We start from the raw sequence: 26692 nt of genomic DNA, 5'->3' as shown, positions 1-26692 counted from the left end.
GTGACACCCTGATGAGAGGCAGTTGAAGCCAGATGATCTAACATTCCTCACACAGGAATGAAGCAGAGCTCGTAAGAAGGCAGCACAGAAACTAACCCACTGGCAACTGCGGTGGTGTCAATGTCCTTTGGGTCAACCACAGATTTCAAGGCAAACTTTTGTAAAATTGTGGTCAGGAATAAAAACAGTTCCATGCATGCCAGGCCCTCTCCCACACAAATCCATTTCCCTACAAATAAGAAATGCAGAGAGTACATATACTCCTTGTTTATGTACAGAACATTATGTTTCTGGTTGTTAGCAAGAGACTGTGCATTTGACGAATGTTTCAATGAATGGAAGGAAAGCAGAGTAGCTGGATAGACAGATGGACAAAGGGTAGGCACACATGCTATCCACTTAAATCTTATCTTAACACATATCCTTCTTTCAACAAACATTTACTGAGCATCAGCACTATACCACATACTTCATTAAGTATTCTCATACTATAGCTGCAATTTGATATTTTCAAGTTCAATCTTTTTCTAGAAACACACATATATTCATTATATTTTCTGTTCCCAATCTGATGGTCCAACATGTTTCTTTCCATTCTCCACAGCCTCTGTTCTCTGCTCTAAGTATATTTACTCTTCATCAACCTTGAAGTTTCAAAGATTTATAACAGTTTCTTTTGTCTAAGATGCACTTTTCTTACATTTTCAGAATGTAGCTCAAACTTTCTTTCTGAATTTGAAAGAACTGGGTCACCTCTCCCAGCTTCAGTAATCTAGCCCAACAATGATGATGTATTGAGGGGAGGGAAAGTATATGGGCACTGTGATTGCTGCCCCACATCATGGACAAAAAAGCATTTTTACCATCCTTAGTGTGGGGATGAAAGTTCCAGCTGATGCCCAAAAGGTATCGTGCTTTTGGAAGCGATGAAGAAAATAAACTTGTGCTACCTACTGAGAAAGCCATGAAGTACTCGCTCTTCTTAAAGTTGCCACTCTCATCCAGGAAGTGGCCAGGGTCAAATACATCTGGGTTGAGGAATTCTTTGTGAGCATGTAGCACAGAAGTCAGCAATGTTAATACATCTGTGCCCTGGAAAGAACAGATGAAGATAAACTGAACTACCCAAAAGTCCTGGAGCTGGACAAATGTTGCAAACCATTTAGTCCAATTTTATGATTTATAGATGAGGAATCCTAGGCTCTTGCCTGGAAAATCCCATGGACGGAGGAGCCTGGTAGGCTGAAGTCCATGGGGTCGCTAAGAGTCAGACACGACTGAGTGACTTCACTTTCACTTTTCACTTTCATGCATTGGAGAAGGAAACGGCAACCCACTATGGGGTCACAACAGAGTCGGACACGACTGAAGCAACTTAGCAGCAGCAGCAGCAGCACACCTAAAGAAGGGCTCTGGCATTTTGAGCAAGACAGCAGCAGACAGAGCAAGTAATAAACAAAAATAAATTAAAGATGAGTGCAGTGATGTTGCATTAAATCTCAAAAGCATTTGAAACAGTGAGTACATGGGTCCTAGGGTGAATCCATTCTGCTTATAACCACATTTGGACACTGGTGTCCATCCGTCACAGCTGCTTTGTCACTTCAATTTCCACTCTTCTCATATGTGGACAATGGTTTTGAAATGGAAATCACTATTGGAACTTGAAGTGTTTGGAGTTATCTGTCCATAGTACTTTTGTAAACAGATATCTGATCTAGTCAAAAATAACCTCTTCTATGATAATAATAAGTACTAGAGTATTAGTGTTAATCATTTTCATGCAGATTGTCTTATTTGAAAGTATAGGGTAGATTTCATTACAGATTAATCTCAAGCATAGAAACAGAAACAAAGATAAAATTAGAAAAATCATTTTATAACAATTCAGCATAGGATCATTAATTCAAGCAAGTGTCATCCATAAATGCTAAAACTGTAGAGTGAATGGTTAAGAGGTTTGATATTTACAAAGCCCTGAAGTACTACACCATAAATTTTTATTAATTAAATGTAAAAGAAAAAAAATGAAACTCTCCCATAGAGAAATCTGGCAGATACTACTTTATTATATGAAGAACACCCCATACCAATAACCCTACCTCCCAAATGAATTTCAGTGGAACACAAATGCACCTACGTAGCTGTCTAACCAAATAGTAAATGAAATCTAATCTCTAAAAAACAATCGCCTGCAGAATATTTTACAAGACTACTAAATTGAATTCCTCACAAAGTTAAATGTTCAAAGAAATACAGAGCAAAGGGAACTGATAACAGGAAACTAAAGAGAAAAGGTAACCAAATTATATGCTTATTCCTAGGCTACATATTAAATTGCAAAGAAAAAAGAAAGCTATAAAGTATACTCTAGGCAAATCAGGAATTTTTAAGTATATGCTGTACATAAGATAATATGATTGTACTCATGGTAACTCTTGAGTGTAAATATTATTGTTCTCTTTATAAAAATCATTGTTAATGAGATATACACACTAAAATAGAGAGATGTTGATGGATAGGTGGATAGATAGATAAACTCATATTAATGGAAGAAATTTTTACATACTGAGGAATGGGGAAGTCATTCTTGCTTATACTTCATTTAACTTGAATTTTACATTAAGTAAAGCAGCCTCTTTGTGACCTATCAGACATACATTATCCATCTGTTAAATCATTTTTTAAAAGGGTTGACTGACCAGAAATTAAAAATGTTAAAAATACAGATTAAATGTTCTTGGGACATCAAAGCTGAAAAGACTCCCTCCCCAGGTCTCAAGGCCATACTGACTTTGTAAACATGCGGATCTTTGGAGGAAAAAAAAGAAACCTTGAAGGAATGTTTCCCTGACTTGCTTGATGCATTTTATTCTGACAAAGTATACAACTGTGCTGAAAACCATGCTTCTCCAGAGCAGTGCTTCAGAGTGATCTGAGAGGCTGTCTCACAGGCTTAGTCCTAAATTTGGCTCAATTAAAACTCTTTTATTCCTAATATGGCTCAAGGTTTCATTGAGTCAGACAAGGTCGTGATCCATGTGGTCAGTATAGTTAGTTTTCTGTGACTGTGGTTTCGTTCCATCTGCCCTCTGATGGATGAGGATAAGAGGCTTGTGGAAGTTTCCTAATGGAAAGGATGGCTTTGTAAAACTGGGTCTTGCTCTGGTGGTCAAGTAAATCTCAGTAAATGCTCAGTAAATTTTTAATCCAATTTTCTGTTTATGGGTAGGGCTGTATTCCCTCCCTGTAGTTTGGCCTTCAAAAAGACTTATTTATGCCAACATACTGCAGCTTCCAGGACTGTGGTAGTCAGTGGCCCTGACCCCATGGCAGGCCCCTGTCAACCCAAGCCTCCACCAGAGACTCCAGGACAATCACAGGCAAGTCCGGCTCAGTCTCTTGTGGGGTCATTTCTCCTTTCTTCTGAGTCCTGGTGCAAAGAAGGTTTTGTTGTTGCCCTGGGGGTTCTCAGTCCTGCCAGATGTCCAGGTTAGGAAATCTGTTGTGGGCCCTGGAACCTTTGCAACAGTGTAAGAACTTCTTTGCTATAATTGTTCTGCAGTTTGTGTGTCATCTGCTCAGTGGCTCTATGGTGGGCCAGTAGCGACCTCTTCCAAGAGGACTAATGCCACAAGCCACGCCTCTGCTGCCGCCAGAGTCCTTGTCCCCACAGCAGGTCACTGCTGACCCATGCCTCTGGAGGAGACACTCAAATACTAAAAGGCAGGTGTGGCTCAGTCTCCTGTGGGGCGTCACTGCTCCTTGCCCTCAGTCCTGTGTGCACAAGGTTTTGTTTGTGCCCTCTGAGCATCTCTAATGGGTCTAAGATTTGATTTTAAACGCAATTGATCCTATCCTACCATCTTGTTGAGGCTTCTCCTTTTTACCTGTGGATGTGGGGTATCTTTATTTGGTGGAATCCAACATTCTCCTGTTGATGGTTGTTGTCCACAGGACTGGAAAAGGTCAGTTTTCATTCCAGTCCCAAAGAAGGGCAATGCCAAAGAATGTTCAAACTATGGCACAATTGCACTCATTTCACATGCTAGCAAAGTAATGCTCAAAATTCTCAAAGCCAGGCTTCAACAGTATGTGAACCAAGAACTTCCAGATACTCAAGTTGGATTTAGAAAAGGCAGAGGAACCAGAGACCAAATTGCCAACATCCACTGGATCATAGAAAAAGCAAGAGAATTCCAGAAAAACATCTACTTCTGCTTCATTGACTACCCTAAAAGCCTTTGACTGTGTGGATCACAACAAACCATGGAAAATTCTTAAAGAGATGGGAATATCAGACCACCTTATCTGCCTCCTGAGAACTCTGTATGCAGGTCAAGAAGCAACATTTAAAACTGGACATGGAACAATGGACTGGTTCCAAATTGGGAAAGGAATATGTCAAGGCTGTATATTTATGTTGTCACGCTACTTATTTGCAGAGTACATCATGTGAAATGCTGGGCTGGATGGAAGCACAAGCTGGAATCAAGATTCCTGGGAGAAATATCAATAACCTCAGATATGCAGATGACACCACCCTTATGGCAGAAAGCAAAGAGGAACTAAAAAGCCTCTTGATGAAAGTGAAAGGGGAGAGTGAAGACGCTGGTTGAAAACTCAACATTCAAAACATAGAGATCATGAATGGCATCTTGTCCCATTACTTCATGGCAAACAGATGGGGAGAGAAGGGAAACAGTGAGAGACTTTATTTTCTTGGGCTCCAAAATCACTGCAGATAGTGACTGCAGCCACAAAATTAAAAGACCCTTGCTTCTTGGAAGAAAAGCTATGTCCAACCTAGACAGCATATTAAAAAGCAGAGACATTACTTTGCCAACAAAAATCCATCTAGTTAAAGCTATCGTTCTTCCAGTAGTCATATATGGATGTGAGAGCTGGACCTGAAAGAAGGTTGAACGCCAAAGAATTGATGCTTTTAAACTGTGGTGTTGGAGAAGACTCTTGAGGGTCCCTTGGGATGCAAGGAGATCAAACCAGTCAATCCTAAAGGAAATCATTAGAAGGACTGAATATTCATTAGAAGGACTAATGCTGAAGCTGAAGCTCCAATACTTTGGCCACCTGATGCAAAGAGCCAACTCACTGGAAAAGACCCTGTGCTGGGAAAGATTGAGAGCAAGAGAAGAAGGGAACAACAGAGGATGAGATGGTTGCATGGCATCACCAACTCAATGGACATGAGTTTGCACAAACTGTGGGAGATGATGAGGGACAAGGAGGCCTGGTGTGCTACAGTCCCTGGGGTGGCAAAGAGTCAGACATGACTGAGTGACTGAACTGAACTGAACTGAAACTGACTTTAAAAATCTAACAAAATGTATATAAAACATCATGCTTAATAGTTTATGTTAATCTTCACCCTGCAAGAGATCAGAAATGATGAAGGATGAAACAAAGATATTTACCCAGATAGTATGACAATGTATATAGAAACTGCAATTAATTATTAGTATTTTTTTAAATTTAGCAATGCTGCTTTATATAAGGTCATCCAAATGATAAAATTAATTATACCTCTGTATTCCAGATAGTAAAATGTTGGTCATTATTTAAAACTTATAACAGTATTAAGCATCTTGCAAAAAAGTTTTGCAAGCCAATTTACTGAAAAAGACATTATTGGGAAAATTAAAGAAAGCTCCCCAAACCAAGGACTGTATATACCATGCCCATTAATTGAAAGACTCAATGTGTCATGATGTTAAGTCTTTTCAAATTGATCTAATGTCACCCAGATGAAAATCCCAGCAGACTGTTTTGGTAAATTGACTGACACTCATACTAACAAATATCAAATAAAAATTGATAACATTTGGAAAAATAAACCTTTAAGATCAGACAAACAATAGAAGAGACAGAACAAACTGGAACACTTGCACTGTCAGCTACCAAAGCCTGTTATAAAGCTTTACAGACTAAACTAGAAACAATACACCTTTCATCAAGCCACCACACACAGGATTTTTGTGTTCATAGAGGACTGCACTCATACTGTGTAAATGGGAACTTCAAGACTATCAAGGTCAGTATAAGAGGAAACAATCTTACCAGGTGGCGCTAATGTAAAGAACTCGGCTGCAAATGCAGGAGACATAGGAGACACGGGTTCAATCCCTGGGTCAGGAAGATTCCCTGGAGAAAGGAATGGCAACCCATTCCAGCATTCTTGCCTGGAGAATCGCATGGAGAGAAGAGCCTAGCAAACTACAGTCCATGGAGTCACACAGAGTCAGACACAACTGAAGCAACCTAGCACTCAAGCAATCTTACCTTGGGGATGAGGTAATTTCTGAATTTAATGTCACAGGTCACCACATGGGGCAGACTGCTGGGGACCAGATCAACGTATCTCTGGATCCCATGGACCACAACATCCATGTAGGGCATGAGGCTCCTGTCCTCCATGCAGGGGCTCTGATGTCTGCCAAGCACGTGGTCAGTCTCTTCCTGGACCTTAGCTGGTAACAGATAAGTAAGAATGATGGAGAAAGAAAAGTGCACACCACATTTGCATACAAATTGAAGGACACACGAGGCATTATGAAGGTGCTCCAACAACATTATAAACATCAGTTATAGTTCAGAAATTCACCTAAACATAAAGAGATAACTGATATAGATACATTTAACTCTCCTGTGAACTAGGCTTAAGATACATCTATATATACCTCTTTATTAGGATACATAACAAGACAAACAGAAACTCCCTGCATCTGGGGAACTACGATAGAGAAAGGAACTAAAAGTCTCTGAATTCAAGAAGTTGATTCTTCCCTAACCTTGCCTCTCAGCTGTGCACCTCACTCTTTTCCTCTTTTTCTGCCCAGTGTCCCTGAGTGTAGAGCCTGTTGGTTTCAGTTTCTCTGAAGAATAAGCCTCTCTCATCCCACTGGAGAAAATGTTACATGATAAAAGGATTTGTCAAGGGGACAAGGCAGAGACAGCTACTTTTTTCAGTCTCTTTTTCCCTCTACCCTCTTTGACATTTGGTACTTCTAAATACTGAATTTTATGGGGTTATAGGGATATATATTAACTTTGATTAGCTACTTTTTCCTTTCTACATTTAGGATGCAGCTTCATCTTCCCTACTGAGTTCATTATTACTCCTCAGTATGTTCTCTGTGCTTCAGAAATGTGCTGAAGATTAGCTAGCTATTTCCTGACCTCCTCTCGTTCAACTTTAAAACTCTTAGTCTTGTTTGTAATAAGTTTTTAATGGGATGGTGAAACAGGACAAGATAATGTCTTTTCTAACCTACCATGCACAATCATAAACTCTTACAAGGTAAATTTAAAAAAAAATTACTTTGTAAAATATAAAATTGTTGACCCTCAAAATTCTTATTTTGTCAAGCATCATTTTTATAGAAACAGACTTCTGGATTTAAAAAAAAAAAACCTTTATAGGCATCTTATGCCTAAAAGGTACAATTTCTTATGACTCTAAATGCTTAGAGCACTTCCCAGAATATGGGCCTCCCTGGTGTCTCAGACAGTAAAGAATTCACCTGCCATGCAGGAGACCCAGGTTCAATTCCTGGGCCAGGAAGATCCCTTGGAGAATGGAATGGCAACCTACTCCAGAATTCTTCCCTGGAGAATTCCATGGGCAGAAGAGTTTAGATGGCTGCAATACCTAGGGTCACAAAGCATCAGACACAACTAAGTGACTTTCACTCACTCATCACTCCCAGAATGTGGATGTTATCTCAAGCAACCTCATTAAGTTTTAGAATTTCCACTCAGACTTCAACAAGGAGAAGTTCCATTTTCCCTACTCTGGCTTTAGAACACGGCATTTTCAGAATAAGCAGACTTATAAGTGGCCCTTCCATAATAAAACCAATATGCAGTCCCAGGCTATGAAATGAAATGACTTCTCATGAAATCCAGATGCTGCTGTATTGATTTTTCTGCTGTCCACCGTGTCTTCAACCTCTCAGGTTATGCAAAGATGTTCTTTTATTATTTAATGAAGGATTCCTTCATTAAATCTGAAAACATTAAGCCGCTCAAACAGAGATTTAAGTAATTCTCTAAGAGTAACAAGACGGAAAGCACTCCCAGTTTCTTTCCAGTATCTCTTCTGAAATCATCCTGACCACCATGTTATCATACCTATGACCTCTGGGTGCTTCACCAGGAGGAGGAGCCCATATCCCAGGGTAGTGCTTGTTGTCTCTGTAACAGCTCCAAACAAATCAAATATAGTAGCTATCAAGCTTCCAAATATAAAGTCCAATTGTTCATTGTGTTTTTCCTAGGAATGATTTGATACAATTATTTGACAGGTTAACTTTTCAGAATTACAGGTAATCCAAAATAACTCACATTATTTTAAAGTTAAGCCTATTTTATATGTGTGTGTGTGTGTGTGTGTGTGTGTGTGTGCACGCTAAGTCGCTTCAGTCGTGTCTGACTCTTTGTGACCCTAGGGACTGTAGCCCACCAGGCTCCTCTGTCCATGGGATTTTCCAGGCAAGAATACTGGAGTGGATTGCTGTGCCCTGCTTCAGGGGATCTTCCCAACCCAGGGATCGAACCTACGTTTCTTACATCTCCTGTATTGGCAGATGGGTTCTTTACCACTAGTGCCACCCGGGAAGCCACACACACACACACACACACACACACACACTACAAGGTACAATTTTAGAAAAAAACTACTGTAGAATATAGCAAGAGATTATAGATCAGCTGACTCAAACATCAGTTTCTCATAACTTATTCCTCGCTTGCCCAAAAGTTCCTTCCATTCATCAGCCTCTTTTGCATTTAGGTGAGCCAAGCAGTGGGCTTCCCTGGTGGTTCAGTGGTAAGGAATTCACTTGCCAATACAGGAGACATGGGTTCAACTCCTGGGTTGGGAAGATCCCCTGGAGTAGGAAATGGCAACCCTCTCTAGGATTCTTGCCTGGGAAATTTCATGGACCTCAGAAGAGCCTGCTGGACTATAGCCCATGGGGTCACAAAAGAGTCAGACACAACTTAACAACTAAACAACAACAACAAGCAACACAGTTTTTGCCAGTGAGATACAAGCAGAAGGCTATTGGAATTGTTTCCTCTATGCCCTCCTTCCTACCCAAAACAAATATTTGAAGGAGTTATTAGAATATAACAACATCATTTGGGGACAGGAAGTTTTACTAATGAGTGAGCCTGGCAGGCTACAGTCCAAAGAGTCACAAAGAGTCAAACACAACTGAGGCGACTTAGCTTACATGCACATGAGCTCTATATACTCAGCACAAGTAAATACAACTGGAAGGTATATGAATCCCTGATATTTCAGGACTACTGTACTATTCCTACACTGACAGAAGATTCTTCATACCTGAGATAGATATGGCCACTACTCGTTAAAGCATTTATTAATAGGTTTTCTCTTATTTATAGATGAACAAAATAAAACTAATCTTAATTAGTAGAAACAGATATTTTAGGGGCATAACATGAAAGATGTTATAAGCCTGAATCAAGATCTCATTACTCTCTTCTTTGTTAAAAATGTACATGAACTCAATACTGTCTGTATATTCACGATGAAGCTGAAATTGTATAAAAGTTAATACTGCAGCACAACCTAAAATGAACTATATGTAAAGTATAATAAAGAGGATGGATTCACAAAGACAATACAGGACCATCATGGTTGTATTCCACATGCAATACAATTAGCAGCTTGACCTAAGAAACAAATGTAGGAATAGAAAGAATATACAGCTTGAAGTTACATTACAATCATAAAAACAGAAAGTTGAGGCTTTCTCTGCCCAAGGGGAAAAAGGATGGGAAGGAGTAATGCAATGCCAAAGCTAACAAACTAAGTGAATATCTCTCATAAATAAGGAGACAGACAGCAATCAAAAAGGACAAGTAATGCTGTTTTAGGATTGATGCGATGATGTGACACAGAATGCATAGCAAGCAGGCAGTTTTAAATACTGAGCAGAAGGGATCGTTGGAGAAGGCAATGGCACCCCACTCCAGTACTCTTGCCTGGAAAATCCCATGGACGGAGGAGCCTGGTGGGCTGCAGTCCATGGGGTCGCCAAGAGTCGGACACGACTGAGCGACTTCCCTTTCCCTTTTCACTTTCATGCATTGGAGAAGGAAATGGCAACCCACTCCAGTGTTCTTGCCTGGAGAATCCCAGGGACAGTGGAGCCTGGTGGGCGGCTGTCTATGCGGTTGCACAGAGTCGGACACAACTGAAGCAACTTAGCAGCAGCAGCAGCAGCAGAAGGGATCGTTAACATGCAAAAAAAAAAAAAGCATATTTTATAAACATGTCTCTCAGTTCAGTTCAGTTCAGTCGTTCAGTCGTGTCTGACTCTTTGCGACCCCATGAATTGCAGCATGCCAGGCCTCCCTGTCCATCACCAACTCCTGGAGTTCACTCAGACTCACATTCATCGAGTCTGTGATGCCATCCAGCCATCTCATCCTCTGTCGTCCCCTTCTCCTCCTGCCCCCAATCCTTCCCAGCATCAGAGTCTTTTCCAATGAGTCAACTCTTCTCAAGAGGTGGCCAAAGTACTGGAGTTTCAGCTTCAGCATCATTCCTTCCAAAGAACACCCAGGGCTGATCTCCTTCAGAATGGACTGGTTGGATCTCCTTGCAGTCCAAGGGACTCTCAGGAGTCATCTCCAACACCACAGTTCAAAAGCATCAATTCTTCGGCGCTCAGCCTTCTTCACAGTCCAACTCTCATACCCATACATGACCACTGGAAAAATCATAGCCTTGACTAGACGGACCTTAGTCAGCAAAGTAATGTCTCTGCTTTTTAATACACTGTCTAGGTTGGTCATAACTTTTCTTCCAAGGAGTAAGTGTCTTTTAATTTCATGGCTGCAGTCACCATCTGCAGTGATTTTGGAGCCCCAAAAAATAAACTCTGACACTGTTTTCACTGTTTCCCCATCTATTTCCCATGGAGTGATGGGACCGGATGCCATGATCTTCGTTTTCTGAATGTTGAGCTTTAAGCCAACTTTTTCGGTTTCCTCTTTCACTTTCATCAAGAGGCTTTTCAGTTCCTCTTAACTTTCTGCCATGACTAGCATTAATTTTATGATGCATTTATAATCTCCAGGGCCCCAGTGCCATGTCTATTATTATGTAATAAACACAACTAAGACAGACTAAACTCACTGAATGTGTGCTCTTGTTAATTTCCCTCAGTAACAGTGGCATCACACAAGCTTTTGGCTTCTCAGTTCAAAATTACTGAAGTCAGTAAGAAAAGCAGTGCTCTCATAAAACAATATTAGTGTTTCCATTGCTTGAATTTGATTTGCAGATACAGCGGTTATGTGTACACAGCCTATCATTATTACACAAAACAATTAAAGATAACCTAAATAAACAAATAACTTACCTTGTCATAGATCTGGACACTCGGTATTGTGAGGATGGCATTTCTAGAGTAATGTCACACAAAAGGCAGAGAGGAAGTTCTAGGAATCAGTCCATCCACTGAAACAACTACTGGCCACGCACAAAGGGTCTGAGCAATTATTTTTGCACCCTGGAAATTAAACACTTACAGCATCCAGGAGTATGCTTAGATAAATGTGTCTGGTACATAAATCGAACCAATGTTTTCTTAGGTCAGTCTCCCAGGCAATACAAAGAAAAACAAAAATAAACAAACAGGACCTAATCAAACTAGTAAGCTTTTGCACAGCAAAGGAAACCATAAACAAAACGAAAAGACAACCTACAGAATGGGAGAAAAGTATTTGCAAATGATGTGATCAACCAGTGTTTAATTTTCAAAATATACAGCTTATACAACTCAACAACACAAATATAAACAACCCAATTGAAAAACAGGCAGAAGACCTCACCAGACATTTCTCCAAAGAATACATACTGATGGCCAAACCAACAATCTAAATTCTGTATCCTTCAAATTTTCCTTAAAAAGTGAAGGAGAAATAAGACTTTCTGAGCAAATGAGCAAAAAAATTGAGAGAATTTGTTGCCAGTTAAACTGGCTTGCAAAGAATGTTTTAAAAATCTTTAGAGAGAAGGAAAATCATATAGGTCAGAAACGCATCTACATAAAGAAAGGGTTATAAAGAAAAAATGAGTGACAGTAAAATAAAAAGTTTTGCTTATTTACTTTATTGCTCTAACAGATAAAAATTTGCAGAAAATAGTAACAGTATATTTGATTATGTAATGGTTATGGACATATGTATAAATATACATATGCTTATATATGGACTTCCCTGGTGGCTCAGACGGTAAAGCGTCTGTCGACAATGCGGGAGATGTGGGTGCGATCCCTGGGTCGGGAAGATTCCCTGGAGAAGGAAATGGCAACCCGCTCCAGTACTCTTGCCAAGAAAATCCCTTGGACAGAGGAGCCTGGTGCAGGCTACTGTCCATGGGGTCGCAAAGAGTCAGACACGACTGAGCGACTTTACTTACCCTTACGTTATGCTTATATGTAAGTGGAATGAGCCACAGCAATGATACAAAGGATGGAAGGAAGAAGTATAATTATTTGTTATTATAAGAAACATTAACTGTAAAGTGGAGTGGTGTTATTCCCAAATGCATCAGGGCATTTAAACATGTGAGGCAAAACTGACAGAACTTCAAGAAATAGAAACAAAATGAATAAACTACTTCAGTTCAGATCAGTTCAGTTCAGTTGCTCAGTTGTGTCTGACTCTTTGCGACCCCATGAACTGCAGCATGCCAGGCCTGCCTGTCCATCACCAACTGCCAGAATTTACCCTAACTCATGTCCATTGAGTCTGTGATGCCATCTAACCATCTCATCCTCTGTCGTCCCCTTCTCCTCCTGCCTTCAATCTTTCCCAACATCAGGGTCTTTTCAAATGAGTCAGCTCTTTGCATCAGGTGGCCAAAGTGTTGGAGTTTCAGCTTCAACATCAGTCCTTCCAGTGAACACCCAGGATTGATTTCCTTTAGGATGGACTGGTTGGATCTCCTAAGACTTAAAATAAATTTAATCAAGGAGGCAAAAGATCTGTACACTGGAAACAATAAAAAAGAAAACAAAGAGGATCAATTAATGAGAGATATCCCATGTATATGAATAAGAATTAATATTGTTAAAATGTCTATATTATCAAAAGCAACCTACAGATTCAATGAAATATGTATCAAAATAGAACTTTTCACAGAAATAGAAAAAAATTAAAATTCACATGCAAGGTTTTCTCTGGTGGTCCAGTAGTTAAGAATCTGCCTACCAGTGCAGTGGACATGAGTTCAGTCTCTGCTCCAGGAAGATCGCACGTGCCATGAGGCAACTAAGCCCATGCACCACAACTACTGAGCCCAGGCACCCTAGAGCCTATGCTCTGCAACAAAAGAAGCCACCACAGTGAGAAGTCCATGCACCACAACTAGAGAATAGCTCCTACTTGCCACAGCTAGAGAGAGCCTGCAGAGGAATGGAGACCCAGTACAGTCAAAAGTCAATAATTAATTTTTTTAAATTCATATGGAACAACAAAGGACCCTGCATAACCACTGTAATACTAAAAAAGAACAAGGGTGGAGGAATTGCACTTTCTGATTTCAAACTATATTACAAAGCTATAATAATCAAAACAGTATAAAAACAGCTACACAGACCAATGTAAAAGAATAAAGAACCCAAAAATAAATTGACAAATTTATGATCAACTGATCTCAAGATACATAATGTGGAAAGCACAATTTCTCAAAAATAGAGCGCTGGGAAAACTAGATCACCACCTACAAAAAATAATAATTTGAATCATTATCTTACAACATACAAAACATCACCTCAAAATGGACTGAAGCCGTAAACATAAGACCTAAAGCCATGAAACACCTAAAAGAAAGCAAAAAGGGAAACCTTCTTTATATTGGTCTGGGCAATGATTTGTTCAATATGATACCAACAGCATAGGAAAAACAAGCAAAAATACAATAGTTTTTCCTACCAGTAATCCTAGCCACAAGTACCCAGGAAGTAAAGAGTACATCTTATAACCCAGTCTGGCAGAGAAGGAAGTTCAAAATCCCATTCAGGCCCAGTCTGGAAGAGAACAAGTTCAAAATCCCATTCAACTCCTAAGCATAGCCTCCAGCATACGTGTATCAAAACAGCATATTGTACACATTAAGTGGGGCTTCTCCAGTGGCTCAGTGGTAAAGAATCTGCCTGCAATGCAGGAGACACAGGTTTGATCCCTGGGTCTGGAAGATCGCCTTGAGGAGGGCACGGCAACCCACTCCAGTATTCTTGCCTGGAGAATCCCATGGAGAGAGAAGCCTGGTGGGCTACAGTCCATAGGGTCCCAAAGAGCTGTACACAACTAAAGCGATTGAGCATGCATGCACAAACACATTAAATACACAAAAAATTTCCAAGTTTTACTGAGGTATAATTGACAGGTAAAAAATTATTTAATTGAAATAGAAGAACTATCCGACCAACTGGGCTTCTCTGATAGCTCGGCTGATAAAGAATTTGCCTGTAATGAGGGAGACCTCGGTGCAATCCTTAGGTTGGAAAGATCCCCGGAAAAGGGAACACTCCAGTATTCTGGCCAGTATTCACATTAATTAGGCTAGCTCTAATAATTACAAAAAATTATAAAATACATATTGGCCACTATGTGGGTAAACAGGACCCCTGTACATTGCTCGTGGGAACATGACTGCTGTCATCACTGTAGAAAAGGTTGGCAGTTCCTCAAAATTATACATAAAATTGCCACATATCTCAACTCTACTCCTATAAATACACCCCACAAAAATGAAAAAATGTCCATCAAAAACTTGTACACAAATGTTTACAGTAACTCTATTCATAAGACTCAAAGACAGAAACAACACAGATGTCCACCAATAGATGAATGCATTAAAAAATTATAATATGTGCAAAAATGGAATATTATTCATCCATAAAAGAAAATAACAAAGTACTGATACATGCAACTTAGATGAACCTCCTAAATACTATACTAGGTGAAAGTGCTAGAAACAAAAGGGACAATGCTGTGAGACCTTTCATATGATGTATACATAATAGGCAAATTCATAGAGATATAAAGCAGATAACAGATTAACACAAGATGTGTTAGTGATCATTTACTGGGAGGGTATGTTTCTGCAGAGTGACGAAAAAGTTTTGAAATTAGAGAGAGCAAGTAATCATACAATATTGTGAGTGCAATAAATACCACTGAATTGTACACTTTAAATGGATAATTGTATGCTATGTGAATTTCATCCCATTTTTTTAAATGACATTACTCCACAAACTGATCTACAGATTTCCTACAATCCCTACCAAAATCATCACTGTCTTCCTGGCAAAAATTGATGAGCTTATCCTATAGTTAGTCTGAAAATTCAGGGCACTGAGAATAGCCAAAATACTCTTAAAAATTAACAACAAAGTTAGAGGATTCACACTTCTCAACTTCAAAACTAACTATAGACAATGCTAGTAATTAAGAAGAACAGATAATGTGTTATGGTAGAAGGTTTTCATATAAACTATTGGAAAAGATTTGAGATTACACAAATAAACCCTTCCACTGATTAAGTCGACTGATTTTTGACTTAATGCCGTAATGGTTCGTGTGGGGAAAACAGTCTTTTCAACTAATGGTGCAGGGTTCAGTCTGGGATACCAGCCTCGAACTCCATATCTGTGACAATTCATTTTACTTTACACTCAATTAAGGCTTCTCTCTTTCATTCACCTACTCTTTCCCATCATACATCTTTGCATCTCTACATACACTATTCACCCATCTGAAATTCCTTTCCTTCTCCTTCATGCAAATATATTAAATTTATTTTCAACCACCTGACATGCAGAAGTCCAGCTAGATTAAGCCATTCTCTTCCATTCCCTCAAACAGTGTGTGCAGAGATCATACCCATCTTCATATTATACTATGATATTTGTATTTTATACCTGTTTCTAATTATTTATTTTTCACCTGAGGAGTCATTCTGACTCTTCTTGGGTATACTCAGTTCAGTTCAGTTCAGTCGTTCAGTCACGTCTAACTCTTTGCGACCCCATGAATCACAGCACGCCAGGCCTCCCTGTCCATTACCAACTCCCGGAGTTTACTCAAACTCATGTCCATCGAGTCGGTGATGCCATCAAGCAATCTCATCCTCTGTCCTCCCCTTCTCCTCCTGCCCCCAATCCCTCCCAGCATGAGGGTCTTTTCCAATGAGTCAACTCTTCACATGAGGTGGCCAAAATTTTGGATTTTCAGCTTTAGCATCAGTCCTTCCAATGAACACACAGGACTGATCTCCCTCAGAATGGACTGGCTGGATCTCCTTGCAGTCCAAGGGACTCTCAAGAGTCTTCTCCAACACCACAGTTCAAAAGCATCAATTCTTCGGCGCTCAGCTTTCTTCACAGTCCAACTCTCTCATCCATGCATGACTACTGGAAAAACCATAGCCTTGACTAGACGGACATTTGTCAGCAAAGTAATGTCTCTGCTTTTCAATATACTATCTAGGTTGGTCATAACTTTCCTTACAAAGAGTAAATGTCTTTTCATTTCATGGCTGCAATCACCATCTGCAGTGATTTTGGTGCCCAAAAAATAAACTCTGACACTGTTTCCCCTTCTATTTCCCATGAAGTGATGGGACCGGATGCCATGATCTTCGTTTTCTGAATGTTGAGCTTTAAGCCAACTGTTTCACTCTCCTCTTTCATTTTCATCAAAAGGCTCTTTAGTTCTTCACTTTCTGCCATAAGGGTGGTGCCATCTGCATATCTGAGGTTATTGATATTTCTCCCAGCAATCTTGATTCCAGCTTGTGCTTCTTCCTGCCCAGTGTTCCTCATGATGTACTCTGTGTAGAAGTTAAATAAGCAGGGTGACAATACACAGCCTTGGCGGACTTCTTTTCCTATTTAGAACCAGTCTGTTGTTCCATGTCCAGTTCTAACTGTTGCTTCCTGACCTGCATATAGGTTTCTCAAGAGGCAGGTCAGGTGGTCTGGTATTCCCATCTCTTTCAGAATTTTCCAGTTTATTGTGATCCACACAGTCAGGCTTTGACATAGTCAATAAAGCAGAAATAGATGTTTTTCTGGAAATCTCTTGCTTTTTCCATGATCCAGCAGATGTTGGCAATTTGATCTCTGTTTCCTCTGCCTTTTTGAAACCAGCTTGAACATCTGGAAGTTCACAGTTCACGTGTTGCTGAAGCCTGGCTTGGAGAATTTTGAGCATTACTTTACTAGTGTGTGAGATGAGTGCAATTGTGCGGTAGTTTGAGCATTCTTTTGCATTGCCTTTCTTTGGAATTGGAATGAAAACTGACCTATTCCAGTTCTGTGACCACTGCTGAGTTTTCCAAATTTGCTGGCATATTGAGTGCACCACTTTCACAGCATCATCTTTTAGGATTTGAAACAGCTCAACTGGAATTCCATCACCTCCACTAGTTTTTTTCGTAGTGATGCTTTCTAAGGCCCACTTGACTTCACATTCCAGAATGTCTGGCTCTAGATGAGTGATCACACCATCATGATTATCTGGCTTGTGAAGATCTTTTTTGTACAGTTCTTCCATGTATTCTTGCCACCTCTTCTTAATATCTTCTGCTTCTGTTAGGTCCAGACCATTTCTGTCCTTTATCGAGCCCATCTTTGCATGACATGTTCCCTTGGTATCTCTAATTTTCTTGAAGAGATCTCTAGTCTTCCTCATCCTGTTGTTTTCCTCTATTTCTTTGCATTGATCACTGAGGAAGGTTTTCTTATCTCTCCTTGCTATTCTTTGGAACTCTACATTTAGATGCTTATATCTTTCCTTTGCTCCTTTGCTTTTCACTTCTCTTCTTTTCACAGCTATTTGTAAGGCCTCCCCAGACAGCCATTTTGCTTTTTTGCATTTCTTCTCCATGGGGATGGTCTTGATCCCTGTCTCCTGAACAATGTCACGAACCTCATTCCATAGTTCATCAGGTTCTATATCTATTAGATCTAGTCCCTTAAATCTATTTCTCACTTCCACTGTATAATCATAAGGGATTTGATTTAGGTCATATCTGAATGGTCTAGTGGTCTTCCCCACTCTCTTCAATTTAAGTCTGAATTTGGCAGTAAGGAGTTCATGATCTGAGCCACAGTCAGCTCCTGGTCTTGCTTTTGCTGACTGTATAGAATTTCTCCATCTTTGGCTGCAAAAAATATAATCAATCTGATTTTGGTGTTATTTAATATGTCAAGCCCTGGTTAACAACTGTGGTATAAATATTAATATAATATAGTCTCTGTATTGAGAGAAATTTTCACTTCACAAATACATAATTTTCTATGTTGACAGATGTATTTGTGGGAGAAAATCATGACCCTGGACCAAATATGATAATTTTTTCCTATATTCATATATCATGTTTATATGAGTATAGGCTTCCCTTGTGGCTCAGATGGTAAGGAGTCTGCTTGCAATGCAGGAAACCTGGGTTCAATCTCTGTGTTGGGAAGATCCCCTGGAGGAGGAAATGGCAATCCACTCCAGTATTCTTGCCTGAAGAATCCCATGGACAGAGAAGCCTGGTGGGCTACAGTCCATGGGGTCATATAGAGTCAGGCATGACTGAGTGACTAACACACACACATATGTTGACAGAAGCATTTGAGGGAGAAAATTATAACCATGGATCAAATATGATAATTTTTCCTATACTCATATATCATGTTTATAGCATAAATGCATTCTTCTCTCAATTCTCTCATATTTTACCTCAATTCTTCCTTACCATCATGATATATAGGATGACATGAAATACTATGATTTACATTTGTAGATGACAAGAGAATTTAAACAACCTGAAAAGAGCACAGAGCTGGTTCTTGATGTTTCCACTTCTGTCTCATACACTCAAACATAAAATCAATATTTTAGGGCTGAAAGAATCCTAAAGAACCAGGAAACACAACCAATATTTTATGGACAATAACTGGGCACCAGAGGAATTAAGTAACTTCTGTGATGTCTCTTAGGCAGAGGGTAGAACACAGCTTAGCACAGGGTACACCTGTAATGTTTGTTTATGTTTCTTACACACACAAAAACAATCGTTTTGTTGTTCCCAAAGCAGTTACCTTGTAGGTTAAGATGCCAAATGAAACATCAAGATCTCCCTCCTATCCCAGTTGTCCTCTGGCAGCACTCTCCCCTATGAAGGAGATATTCTCCTCCTTACTAAATGCAGATATTTCTGTCAACTAATGTGCTTAAGTAGCAACTATGCGTGTGTGTGTGTTTGTGTGTGTGCGCTAAGTTACTTCAGTCGTGTCTGACACTTTGTGACCCTATGAACTGTAGCCTGCCAGGCTCCTCGGTCCATGGGATTCTCCAGGCAAGAATACTGGAGTGGGTTGCCATTCCCGCCTTCCTGACCCAGGGATGGAACCTGCACCTCTCACATCTCCTGCATTGCAGATGGATTCTTTACCCATGAGCCACCAGGAAAGCCCTAAATAGCATCTAAGTGGTGTGAAATCAAAGTATCTCCTTCCATATCAATAAACAAGAAATGTCATAGCCATTAGTGATTTCTGGCCTCCAAATGTAAATGAGGGCTCCCCAAACTGAGATCTGACAGATGCTGCCACTCCCCAAGATAACTGCTGAGGAGCTGGGGGAAGTCAAGAAGAAACTTAAGAGGCTGCATTCCTCTAGGTGAGCAAGGAAACTGGATTTGGCCCCAGAGAGCTGAGGTGCATATGAAAGGAATGAATTCAGTGGGCCAAGAGGCTTGCATCTTCTCATACACAGAACGCTAGATTCCTTAACTTGATATCTGATCTTTGATGTTCAGTCTGCTTGCTCCCTTTGTTGCAAACTTGTATATAGCCTGACTCTCCTCCTGCCTCCTTGGAGCAGTTTTCTCAGATGTGGTCACCCTCACTAAGAGTCCTAACCATTCCCACCAAATAAAATAACTCTCTACTTTCAGGATGTGACTATATTTTTTTAGTCAACAGTGGAGATTGAATGACAAGACTTGTGAGTAATGGGAGCCTTTCCAGAAGGACCTAGAAGTCCTTCAATTGCTGCAGGCATCCCTTTGTAGAAGTTACCAAAGTAGTTTCTGGAAATTGGTGTGAAAACCACTGAATAGTGTCAATAGGACTAAACTGCAGTTCTGTTTTCTGGGCATGCATTTTCTCGTCTATCATCAAAGGGCTCAACCATCAGCCCCAGATGAGCACTCCATAATGCTAAGCTCTAGGCAGGACTATGCTCTTCACACTTTCACCTCACAGTTTGGTGTATAGAAATCTGGACCTCATGGAGAAAATAGCAGAAATGATTTTGTTAGGGGAAGCACACTGATTGAAACAGCCCACCCTGGCCAGGCACCATAGTAACTATTTGTGTGAGCTGTTTTACGACAGAAGGTTCCTGGTAAGGAACAGGGAACTAATAAGCTTCCACCAACCAGAAGAGTTTGGGAAAGGTCAAAAGGAGACACCACCTGTCCAACCACCTCCCAGAATCCCTTCTCTCTGGCATCCATCTTGGCTGAACAAGGCATGCACCACCAGGAAGGACTCAAAAGGAGTCAGAACAATTGGCTAAGGACAACCAGGAAACTTATCCCATCACCGTAAAACCCGAGACTGCAAGGTATTTGACAGAGCAGTTCTGGGTTCCCTTACCCTGCTGCTCTCCACCTGGGTGCCCTTTCCCAACGAAATCTCTTGCTTTGTCAGCACATGTGTCTCCTCCGACAATTCATTTCTGAGTGTTAGACAAGAGCCCAGTTTTGGGCCGTGGAAGGGGTCCCTCTTCCTGCAACAATTCCTCAAGAAGAAAGGACCTTGGCCTCACCTGAACCTATGGAGAGCTCAGAATCCTGAAGTTTTCATTCAGTTTTTCCATTAGATTTAGAAAAGTCTGATCTTTATAATCAAAACGGTTCTGGAAAATAATGGAGCTGATCACATTGCAGGGATCACAGCAGAGGATGAAAGTGGGATCACTGCTGCTGCTAAGTCACTTCAGTCGTGTCTGACTCTGTGCAACCCCATGGACTGCAGCCCACCTGTTTCCTCCACCCATGGGATTTTCCAGGCTAGAGTACTGGAATGGGGTGCCATTGCCTTCTCCGAAGTGGGATTGCAGGGTGAGGCTAAAAAATCAGAAACAATTTTAAGACACCATTGAAATATACAGATGAAACATTTGGTGTTTGTGATAACGTGTGAAAGTCGTTTTAGAAACTTTAAACAATATCATATCTACTAATTCCCTTAACAAATATTCAACAAGCATAAAATCAACACTTCACTTTTTACTTAAAATGAGTAGATTTCAGCACAGGTAATTAAATAATGGGGTTTTTATTATTCAATTCACTTCTGCTGCCTTTTCTTGTACCCTTTTCACCCAAGATGCCTGTTAATTTGAAGAGAAAATGGTGAAAATTAAAGAGGTCATTTAAAAATACCATTTAGTAACTGTTAGGTAGGTAGAACAGGGAAAAGGAGTCCAAAATGGCGGTGGCTAAAAGACAAGGAAGGGAAAAGCCCGCGAAAATGAAACAAAAGAAGGTCCGAGGACCTGAGTGAGGACCTCAGGTAAAACAGACAACACTCCTGGCTGGCCCAATTTACATAGGACAGGCCCAGGGAGAGATAAACATATAAATAGAAGAGCCAAAGCTAGCTCTCTCTCTCCCACGTGCTGGGGCGCTCTTCTCCTCGTGTCTTTAGATCGACGTGCCCTCACGCCTCAAAGATGGATTTTCCTGCTATCTTCTAAATAAAATAGAGCTGTAACACTGAGCTGTAACACTGATTTGTCTAAGAGCTATAACACGGTCCATTTGAGACCTGAGAGCTATAACACGGTCTATCCAAGACCTGAGAGCTGTGATTCGCCAAGGGGGCTTTAATGTCCGTCACTCCAAATCTTTGTTGTGACGAGACAAAGAATCGAGGAACATACACTCGCGTGACATAACTAAAGTTATGAGTGCTGAATATCATCTGTCTGGAAAGCCTGTAGGAAATTAAGCACTGATATACAAAGGAGAATAATTAGGGACCTCAAAATATTTTTTGCTTAATGATCAGCTGAAAGAATCACATGTAGGATCAGAAGAGGTGAAGCTAACATGAGAGAGTTGTGGTTCATAAGGTTCAAGCCTCTGGGCTCATTGAATTCATTCCTTTCATATGAACCTTTAGGTATCAGAGCAAAATCCTGTTTTCTGATTGTTTACATCCTTAATTCCTGGTTTACAGTCAGGGGTCTCAAATGTGGCAAACGGCTGCTTCCTGCATCCACCCCTCCCCCACCACACCCCCAGCTCCTCAGCAATCACCGTGGGGGGTGGTGGCATCTGTTGGGTCACAGGCATTGTGGTCCCTTTTGAGAGCCCTCACATTTGGAGGCCCAAAATCGCTGAAGTCTGTGATATTTCTTGCCCTCCAATATGGCAGGAAATATTTCATTTCACAGTTTAATAAATTCTCATTTTTCCCCATCATTTAAATCAAGTTAATCATATGTCCAATGAAGGGCTCACTTTTTTTTTAATCTGAAGTATAGCTGAGTTACAATATATTAGTTTAAGGTGTACAACTGAAAATGTGATTCAATACTCTTTATTGGTGAACTTAATATATATGAGTGGGAATTTAAAACACAGGAAGAGAAAAGGAAAAAACGTAGCTCAAAAAGTCAGTCACTGAAATCAAGCAAGATCTCTAAAACAAAGGAGACTCAGTTGGGGGAGGCAACTAGCTCTTCATCTAATCCTGTGGCTGTTTATCCGAGATAGTCAGCTTTGGATGCCCCTTTGAAATGGATGCCTCAGCCATCAAGGATCAAATCAGACACTTGCATTACAAAATAGCGGGAAAATTGTCAAGATTTATATATACTCCAAATTAGAAAATGCAAATCAGAAGCAAGAGATATTACCTATTCTATCTGTTAGAATAGGCACTACCCAAAAAACAGAAGAAGGATGACGGAATAGAAGGAAGGAGAGGGAGGGATTGGAGAAGAAAACAACAACTGTTGGTGAGGGTGGGGAGGCAGAATACTACTACCAGAAGCTCCTGTAGAAAACACTAGGATGGTTTCCCAAATAATTAAAACTAGAATAACCATATTACCCAGCAATCCCCTTTTTGAGTTTCTATTCAGAAGAACTGACTCAAACTTTCAAAGTGATATTTGAACTTCCATAACCTTAAAAGTTGAGGTAAAACAATCTAAATATCCCCCCATGATTAATGGATAAAGAAAACATGTAAATATAAATACTGGAAAAGTATTCAACCACAAAAATGAAACAAATCTTCCCACATGATACAACATAGATGAACCTTGAGCAAACTGTACTAAGTGAAAAAAGCCAATCACAGTAGAAGAAAGGATTCATGATTCCCCTTATATGAAGTATCTAAATGAGTCAAACTTACAGAAACAAGAAGTGTCCATCTGGCCAAAAACTTCCTTTGTTGAAGTTAAAAAAAAAAAAAGACATCTTTAATTTTCACCAAGAACTTTATTGAACAACATATTCACCCTTTGTTCCCCTGCCTTCTGCAATTTTTCACACAACTTCTTACTTCCATCTTCCTAAAACTTTTTGGTTTTAGCAAAGAAATGTTCCAAGGGTCTTTTACAGTCTTCTGGGGAACTGAAAATTTTTCTATTAAGACAATTTTGTAAAAACCAAAGTAAATTGTTATTCAAAGGTGCAATGTCCAGTGAGTATGGCAGCTGAATCAGAACTTCCCAGCCAAGGTGTAAAGTTTATGCCTGGTCATCAAAGAAACATGTGGTTTTGCATTATCCACATGGAAATTTATGCATTTTCAGTTGATTAATTCCAGACATTTTTCATCAAGTGCTAACTGGAAGCAGTACTTGTGGGAATTAATTGTTTGGTTTTTCAGAAGGAGCTCATAATAGAGTTTCACCATAAACATAACATTACCTTCTTTGCATCTTCATGGCCTGGTGTGGTTGGTGGTGATTAATTTGCTTGCTTCATGATCTCTTCCATTCCACATTATTTTTCAGTATCCACTTTTCATCACTCATCATAATTTGTTTTAAAAATGAATGTTTTAACTACGTTTAAGTAGAGAGATGCACATGGAAATACGGTCAAGGTTTTTTCCCCATAAAATAATCTATGTGATTGTTAGGTAGGTAGAATAGGGAAAAGGAGTCCAAAATGGCGGTGGCTAAAAGACAAGGAAGGGAAAAGTGCGCAAAAATAGAACAAAGGAAGGTCCGAGGACTGGAGTGAGGACCTCAGGTAAAACAAACAACACTCCTGGCTGGCCCAATTTACATAAGACAGGCCCAGGGAGAGATAAACGTATAAAAAGAGGAGCCAAAGCTAGCTCGCTCTCTCTCTCCTGCGTGCTGGGGCGCTCTTCTCTTCGCGTCTTTGAATCAACGTGCCCTCATGCCTCTAAGATGGATTTTCCTGCTATCTTCTAAATAAAATAGAGCTGTAACACTGAGCTGTAACACTGATTTGTCTAAGAGCTATAACATAGTCCTTTCAAGATCTGGGAGCTATAACAGTCTATCCAAAACCCAAGAGCTGTGACACGCCATGGGGGCTTTAATGTCCGTCACTCCAAATCTTTATTGTGACGAGACAAAAACTAAGGAACATACACTCGCATGACATGATTAACATAACCAAGCTGGTGTAACTGATTTTCAATGCTTAATTTGGTATGCTTAATTTGAGTATGTTGGCTATCTTCCACCTGGATTGTTCTCAATAATTGATCACTATCACTTCAGTCAATCTACCTGATCAGGAATTATCGTCCAGCAAGAAATCTCCAACATGAAACTTTGCAAACCACTTTTCACATGTTCGATCCGCTATAGCACCTTTTCCAAACACTACGCAAATCCTTTTTGTGCTTCAGTTACATTTTTACCTTTCTTGAAATAATAAAGCATCACATGGCAAAAAAGTTGCATTTTCTTCCATCTTCAATATTCAAATAGCTACACAAAAATTCACTTTCTGCCATTAGTGTGGTATCATCTGCATATATGAGGTTGTTGTTATTTCTCCTGGCAATCTTGATTCCAGATTGTGATTCATCCAGCCTGGCAATTCACACCAGGGAATCCCGACCTCGGCATAGAAGTTAAATAAGCAGGGTGACAATATACAGCTTTGCTGTACTCCTTTCCCAATTTTTAATAGTCCATGTTCCATGTCCACTTCTAATCATTGCTTCTTGACCTGTATACAGGTCTCTCAGGAGATGAGTAAGGTGGTCTGGTATTACCATTTCTTTAAGAATTTTCCATAGTTTGTTGTGATCCACACAGTCAAAGGCTTTAGTGTAGTCAATAAAGAAGAAGTAGATGTTTTTCTGGAATTCCCTTCCTTCTCCATGATCCAAAAAATGTTGGCAATCTGATCTGTTTCAGATTGCCTTCTTCTGCCTCTTCAAAACCCAACTTGTACATCTGGAAGCTCTCTGCTCATATACTGCTGAAGCCTAACTTGAAGGATTTTGTGCATCACCTTGGTAGCATGTGAAATTGTATGGAAGTCTGAACATTCTTTGGCATTGCCTTTCTTTGGGATTAGAATGAAAACTGACTTTTTCCAATCCTGTGGCCACTGCTGAGATTTCCAAATTTACTGATATACTGAGTACAGCACTTTAACAGCATCATCTTTTAGGATTTTAAATAGCTTAGCTGGAATTCCATTACCTCCATTAATTTTGTAGTAATGCTTCCTAAGGCCCACTTGACTTCACACTCCAGGATGTCTGGCTCTAGGTGAGTGACCACACCTTTTCCCTATTCTAACCACACATTGTGGTTATTCAGGTAATTAAGACCTTTTTGTACAGTTCTTCTGTGTATTCTTGCTACCTCTTCTTAATCTCTTCTGCTTCTGTTAGGTCCTTACCCGTTTCTGTCCTTTATTGTACCCATCTTTGCATGAAATGTTCCCTTGTCATCTCCAATTTTCTTGAGGAGATCTTCTATTATTTTCCTCTCTTTCTATGCACTGTTCATTCAAAAAGGCCTTTTTATTTCCCCTTGCTATTCTCTGGAACTCTGCATTTAGTTGGGTATATCTTTCCCTTTCTCCATTGCCTTTTGCTTCTTTTCTTTCCTCAGCTATTTTTAAAGCCTCCTCAAACAACCACTTTGCATTCTTGCATTTCTTTTCCTTTGGAATGATTTTGGTCACTGTCTCTTATACAATAGTTATAATGTACAAGTATAATGTCATCTACAATATACATGTATAATGTCCATCCAAAGTTATAATGCACACTTAATTTGTTAAGATCATAAATCTCATGTTATATAGGTTTTTTACTACAAATTTTTGTAAAATGTTGGAACAAATGGTTAAGGTATGAAACTATGCCAGGCTTCATTAAGGAGCTTCTACGCCAGGTTCCTTTTAAATTACAGAGATCTAAGTTTAAAACAACTTTTATTTTGGCTAGATAGATAAAGGGCAATTTTGAAAGCCTTGGGCATTTCTTTGTCAATATGTGATTCACAGTAAATCCGATTCAAGTCTTTCATTTAATATAGAAGAAAGAATTTTAAAACAGAGTAATTTGAAATATGAGCTGAAAATCAGAGT

The 26692-nt window shown here is 39.8% G+C and overlaps 1 pseudogene; it reads right to left on the bottom strand.

Annotated features, from left to right (window-relative positions):
• Nucleotides 1–47: 47 nt before the first annotated feature.
• LOC138070187 (cytochrome P450 2C18-like) overlaps nucleotides 48–26692 on the bottom strand; it is a 30125-nt pseudogene continuing 3480 nt past the window's right edge.

Source organism: Capricornis sumatraensis, chromosome 23 (genome assembly GCF_032405125.1).
Source record: "Capricornis sumatraensis isolate serow.1 chromosome 23, serow.2, whole genome shotgun sequence".
Taxonomy (NCBI): Eukaryota; Metazoa; Chordata; class Mammalia; order Artiodactyla; family Bovidae; genus Capricornis; species Capricornis sumatraensis.
Note: the sequence above shows the minus strand (reverse complement) of the source record. Positions and strands in the feature narration are given on the sequence as shown.